This window comes from Molothrus aeneus, chromosome Z (assembly GCF_037042795.1).
Source record: "Molothrus aeneus isolate 106 chromosome Z, BPBGC_Maene_1.0, whole genome shotgun sequence".
In the NCBI taxonomy this organism is placed as follows: Eukaryota; Metazoa; Chordata; class Aves; order Passeriformes; family Icteridae; genus Molothrus; species Molothrus aeneus.
In genome coordinates, this window is record NC_089680.1 from 45,204,928 (window position 1) to 45,211,517 (window position 6,590).

The following is a 6,590-nucleotide window of genomic DNA, read 5'->3' on the forward strand; positions in this document are numbered from 1 at the left end:
AAGAAATCCACCTTCTCACAAAGGACAAGCCAGTAAACCAACAGACAGCTATATACAGAGCCTTTAGAACTCCTTAATCTTTTTGCCCGCACTTTATTCACTAGGGTTCAGACAGTCAAAAGGTATACAAACAAAAAACCAAAACCTCTAAAAACAAGCAACAGTCATATCAGCATGACTTAGAAAAATCACCACAGGAGTCCTCCTAGAATCCTTATCGATACCCTCCCTCTCCAATAACCACACCCACCCTGTGTTTATGTTATTTGAGTGGCTTTAATACAAGATATGAAAAAGGCACTAACATACACTTACATTGTTAAACTCGGCACAGGGCCACTGATATTCCAATCTTCAGACCTCCTTAACTGTCTGTGGTGGAGAAAAATGATAGGGCTTCAGAACTACAAAGGGCAAGTTACTTTGGTCTTTTTTCTTAACTGCAGGATACCCAAATCCTGGTATTAGTTCACAGTAGCGTGCCAACAGAGTATTAATCACAGTAGTTGTGGACAGCTCCTTAAACTAACGAGCTTCTCTAATACTTTGTATTTTTTCATCTCTTGCTGCAACTACGCAGGGTAACATTTTCTCCTAGAGCCCTTTCACAGAATGTCTGGATTCTAGAACAGTAACAAAAGAACTGATACCTGTTACCAAACCACGCTGTTTCTATGTAGCTGATCACACCTTGCGTTGTTCAATCTATGTAGGTGTTATTCCTACTCTCTGAAGAGGGAATTCAGAGCAGTAAAAGCAGTTTTCAGGGATATTCTGTTTACTTAAAATGAATAGTATTACTGTTCTGATTCACATATATTAGCTACTGTCAAAAACACTACTTTTCAAGAAAAATAAGGATGTGGCACAGTAGCTGAGGTGTCAATCATTTTAAGTGCTGATCTGAAGAAAAAATCCCAAATCCCATTTTGACTGGGATATTTGCATGTATATATATATATATATATATATATATATATATATATATATATAAATATATCTATATAGTAGGAGTAGGAAAATATTGACATTAGTGCACTCTTCTGTGTGGCATATTATATAGTAAGGTAGACCACATAGCAGCTCCAACTCTACAATGAAACACTTCCTGGAAAGGGTGTAGCCTCTAATGGAACTGCTGGGGCCTTGATTGCATACAGAAGGAACAGAGACCATCTCTTTTAATTTTAGGTTTTTCACTGGAAGGTAGAAGCTCAGGAAAGCATATCCTTTTATTCTACCTCCTAACGCCTTTTTTTTTTTTTTTTTTTGCCATGTGGAGGCAGCTGTCGTAGTTCTTAATGGTAAATTAAATGCTAAATCATTATTTATATGGCATATACATTGGTTTGAGGTAAAATCTTACACATACTTTACATTGTAGATCTGTTGATTCCAGATGAGTCACTAAAAAAAGTAGGGTAAGGCTTCAGAATTATTGTGTTCATGGTTTTACAGGTTATGGCTTACCTCCATGAACACTATGCAAACTAATTTTCACTTCCATTCCCCTAGAGCTGTAGTTTTGACTGAAATAAAGACTGCATGGCTCATTTTCATGACAAAAGCACAGAAAAGCTGTGTGCTTCTTTCTGCCCCCATCACCACCACCCAGCACTTGGCAAGCAATGCAAGTTCAGATCTGATTTATTTTTTAAGTGTTCTGTGCTCAGACGTTTTCTTTTTTATGTGAGAGGTTGTTTTTTTTTTTTTTAAATGAGAAAATCTTTTGAAATAACAGTATTTTAAGACAGCAGCATGTAATAAAAACACACTGCAGTTCTTTGCTTGGCAAGGAAAGCTAGATGGGAAAAATGCTTAAGAACATTCAAAGCACTGCTGTTTACTCCAGCAACTATAGAACAGGACTTGCAAAACCTTATATTTTAGACTCAAGAGACTGGACAATGATGAATCAGTGGATGATTTTCTTGCCGTTATTTTTCTTCCAGGTATGTTCAGAAGCACCTGCATGTACTTCGAGCTGCTCCCTAAAAGGGGGGGCTATTCTGGATTTGCTGTGCAGAAGGTAAAACAGTGCCTTCACCGTGCAGCAGCACCATCAGCCCCCTAGACCCACTTTACTGATGCACTACTCCAGTGAGCACATCCACCACAGCAGCGGACACAGGTGTGGAAGCATCTCTTCGCTGGTGACAAAGGACTATTGTGTATTTGTAACGTCTCTCAGAGCCCCCGGAGAACTCCTGCTCCCATCGCACGGTTCCCCGCCCGGCGGAGAAAGCTCTTCCCCAGGGAAGGTGTGATGCTGGGCATGGCGTCCCGCCCCCCCAACCCGCCACTGGGGCAGCCCGACACCCCCCTTCACCAGGGCGGGCAGCGCCGTCCGCCGCTCGTCCAAGAGCCCTCGGGGGGCCGGGGACGAGGCCGGCCGGGGCGAGCGGCGGTGGAGAGCTCTGCTGCACCGCGTCCCGCCGACTCTCGCCGTCCGCAGCCCCCGCATCGGGAGGCGCAGACCCCCACGACGCGGGGATCCTCTTCGCTTCCAGAGGCCCCCCCGCGAAACTTATTCTGCCCTCACAGGCGGACTCCCCGCGGCACCACCCCCGACGGCACCGGGAGGGTTCTCGTCGCTTACCTGGCGGCTGCCGGGGCGCTCCCTCACGGCGAGCGGCAGTGGGGCGCGCCGCAGCCGAGGCTGCCTCTGCCGCCACCTTCACAGCCCCCTCCCGAGGTGAGCGATGCGCGGGGTGGCGGCGGGGAGCGGACGGGGAGCCGTGACATTTAACCGGGGTGCCTCTCCTCCCTGGCGGGCTGGGCGGACGATCACCGCCCTCCTCTCCACAGGCAGGCTGAGGCGCAGGACGAAGCCCAGTCCATTCCCGGAGACCCAGACGCAGCGCGCTGCCCGAGCCGCCGGCGGCTCCACTCCTCTCCTGTCCTCTCCGCCCGCTTGGCAATCGCCGCTGCGACTTCCCTGCAGCGGGGGACGAGAGACGCAGCAGCCGCAGCAGGGCAATGGGGGAGAGGGGTGGGCTGGCCACCTGCCCCTCGGCGGGGCCAGGCGCCAGGGGGACAGCAGCGGGGCGCAGTGGCGAACGGGCGAGGCACCGGCGGCAGAGCGGGGAGGTAGCGCCAGCTCGAGGTGAGGGCGGGCGGGCGGTGGGGAGGGGAGGCGGGGGCGCGTCTCTGTCAGAGGCGGAGCGGGTCCTTCCGCGCGGCGGCTCACACGCCGGCGAGTCCCGCCGAGGCAGCGGCGGCACCTCGGGGAGGCAGAGCGGTTCGCGGAGTGGCGAGCGAGCGAGCCACCCCTATCCCGGTGACTGCTGAGCCGCGGAGAGGCACCCCCGGCCGCGGGCAGGCGGCCGCCGGCCTTTATTAACCCTCCCCGCCGTGAGGAGGGAGCGCGTGCGGCGCCCCCACAGCCCCGCAAGAAGCGGTGCCCCCGCCTCCCCGACGCGGGCGGCGGCGCGTTTGATCCCCCCTCTTCCACCCTTGCTCCCTCCCCGCCGTGCTCCGGGAAGAGCAGGGCGGCTCCGCGGCATGGAGGTCGGGGCAACCCCGGCTCCGCGGGGTGCCGCGGTTCGGGGACGTGCCTCCCCAGGGAGCGGGAGGGGGGGGGGGGGGCGCGGAGGAGGGGAGACCCGCGCGCCTGGGCGGCCATTTCAAGGGCGGCGCGGTGAGGGGGTGCGGGTTTGCGGGCGGCGGGACCCGGCGGCTCGCACTGGGACCGTCCCGATGCACGCCCGACGGCGCCGCTCGGGGCCGCTCCGGGCACGCTTCGGAAGAGGCGGTGGGAGGCAGGAGGGCACTGTGCGACAGGGCGAGGAGACGCCGGCGCCTCAGGGAGGCCCCGCGGGCGAGGGCTGCCTGGGGTCTGGCGGCGGGCACGGGCTCGACAGGACGGGGGTGCAGCTGCGGAGCGATGATCGTCGCCGTCGGCCTTGTGTTCTGCAGGCGGCCGCGTCCGAGGCTTCCCCGGGACCGGTACTGCGGAGTGGACGCTGGCCGCGGCGGTGGTGTGAGGGCGTCTCCAACCTCCTCGTCGCTTGCTTGGCTTGCGTTTGCTGATGGAAGAGCTGTTGCTGGCCCCGTTCCTCCCTGCACTTGCGGAGTTAGTGCTGCGTGGGGTTTGGAGCTCCGTAGCTCACTCTGCGTCTTTGTACTCTTTGAAATAGTTGGATTTAACACATTTTTTAATGGCGGACGCGGAGTGTCAGGTTTACATTGAGCAATTCAGGAGCAGCAATGAGCAGCAAGACGAGGTCCCTAACATTTTCTAAGGTGATCTGATGGGGTTTTGGTTTTTTTTTTTTGGTTTTTTTTTTTTTGGTTTTTGGTTTTTTGGTTGGGGTTTTTTTTTGGTTTTTGGTTTTTTGGTTGGGTTTTTTTTTTTGTTTTTTGGGTTTTTTTTTGTTTTGTTTTGTTTTGGTTTTTTGTTTTTGGGTTTTTTTTTTTTACTGGCAGCAAGTCCTATCCCTGTCATATCCCTGTCTGTAGAAAGCTTCTGGAGGCTGCAATCGTCAGAAACCTGCATATTCTCAAACGGATGAAAAATTGATGTAGTTGAGGAGTTTTACCTACTGGTAGGAGCAGTGACATGAAAGTTTCAAAGAATCAAATAGTAACTGTGAGTTGTAAAATATTTTGCATTCTCCCTTCACTTTCATAAGTGTATGAGTGTGTGTACATACACAGTTTGCACAGATTTTTGCTAACATAAGAGGGTGTGAGGTAAATGTAAACATACATAACCCATATGGTGGAAGACTTAGAATAAAGGAAACTTACACAAGTGAAATATAACATTTATTCTTTTACCACCAATGTCCAAGGTTAAGTGTTTGGGTTTTTTGTTTGGTTTTTTTTTTCAAGCAGTATCCCCAAGCAGAAGCCCTGGTAGCTAGCCATACTTCACAGATAAGAAAATTGTTGTCTTTACAGCAGAAGCTTTTCCATTTAGCTTCTTTAGTCAGCTTTAGGGTTAATTTCTTACCAAGTCTTTAGGGTTAAAATCTTACCAAGACTTTCTGTTTCATCTTGGCTCCTTCTGTGTCATAAGCCACCCAAATAGGGAGATGAACCAAAGGCCAGCTAGTTACCTTTAACCATTGATAAATATAAAGAACAATATCTTGATGTTGGTCCAACATCTGATCATGCTATAATACATGTAATGCACTCATCAGGAAAATGCAGCACTGTTAATCCAGAATCATGCTAAACATCCACACAGGAGAACTTTGGTTTATACTGTATTACAGGGAGAAACAATAAGAAGGAATGATCCATAATGAAATGATTGAGAGATCCTGCAAAGTTGGGAGAACACAGTAAAATGGTACCTGGTTTTATTTTTCATAAAATAAACAGCTTGTTATCTGGATTCAAAAGCAATTAACTCACTGACTTCTTTGAATTAACCCATTTTTATAAAGCACTGACTACATATTGCAATGTTCCTTGAATTGGTCTCAAATTGAGTACCCAAATACTTTAATTAATATTGAGTCCCAGCTGTTGCACAGTAGTTGCAAAACATTTCTATGATTTCTGTGGAGTTAGTAGCAGTAGCTAGCAACTCCAGTTAGTGATGGTAGCACAATTATTTCTGAGGAAATTGCACTGATACCCCATAGAAATTTTATATTGCATATAGATGTTTATAAAATTTGCCAGTTCAGTGTAATTTTTCTGGAGGTATATAAATAGCAAGATAAAGTAGTTCATCTACTGTAAGAGTACTGTCAACAATAAATTAGTCTCTTCTGAATACTGCCGCCTTTAGGGCATTACTCTAAGTGGAAGACAAAGCAGGATAGCTGTACATAAAGACTGAATTACAACAAAATAAAAATAGGAAGAGGAAAATGCTCAGGTTATCTGGGGCCCTTGGAGTTGTTCTTGAAGAAAGGAGATGCTACAGGTGAGATTTGGAAAAAATTGAAAACTGAAACTTAAGCAGAAGGTATCACCAAAGGGAACTTCAATAAACAATGGAGCATTAGAAAGCTTTAACAGCACTCCTGTGTCTCTTCAGTCAAATCTCTGTTGTGATGACCGGTTCAAAGTATTGTGCATATTTTGTGAATCACAAAATGTACTTTTGCAGTAAGATGCCCAACCTTAATGCAGCTTGAGAAGCCTACCATTTCACTAGTAGGTATTTGGCTTTCAGAAGAGATAAAACAACACTGCAGAACAAGAAATCAAATGTTTCCGTACTGCTGGCCATTCAGTCAGGGCTCCATATAAAAATCGAAGCTGATGAGACTTGTTTTTTCCTCTCAGGAGGTATGTGCATAACGCAATCTAAAAGCATTTTCAAAAGTGCCCATTAGTTCTTAATTGAAAAAGGACTTTGAAAGGGTGTTGTACTTCTATTTTGCCATAAGGCCTGAAAAAGGAAGGAAAAAGAAGATCACAACCATACTTTCTTTGTCATTACCTCTGAAAAAGTAGTTCTTATAGAAACAAGAATGATTATGCATTTACCTTCAACTGTATTGTAAGTAAAGACTGTGCCTCTTTAAATGAAATTAAAAAATCTTTGAATCACTGAAAATTTAACAGAAAATATTAAATGTATCAAAATGTTTCAAATATTTTTAGTTGTCTTGTAAAGATTT

At 47.7% G+C, this 6,590-nt stretch overlaps 1 protein-coding gene across 2 annotated transcripts in view; it reads right to left on the bottom strand.

The window, feature by feature from the left end:
* The window catches only part of LINGO2 (leucine rich repeat and Ig domain containing 2), a 490,090-nt gene extending 487,379 nt beyond the window's left edge, over window positions 1-2,711 (bottom strand). The window contains exons 1-2 of one of the 2 annotated variants that reach the window (XM_066568677.1): window positions 2,600-2,692; window positions 316-372 (exon numbers count right to left, since the gene is read on the bottom strand). The gene's annotated coding sequence lies outside the window, so the exon portion shown is untranslated. Of the gene's footprint in view, window positions 1-315; window positions 373-2,599 lie in introns of both variants that reach the window. The other variant, XM_066568679.1, reaches the window with a different exon arrangement.
* Between the last annotated feature and the right edge of the window lie 3,879 nt (window positions 2,712-6,590).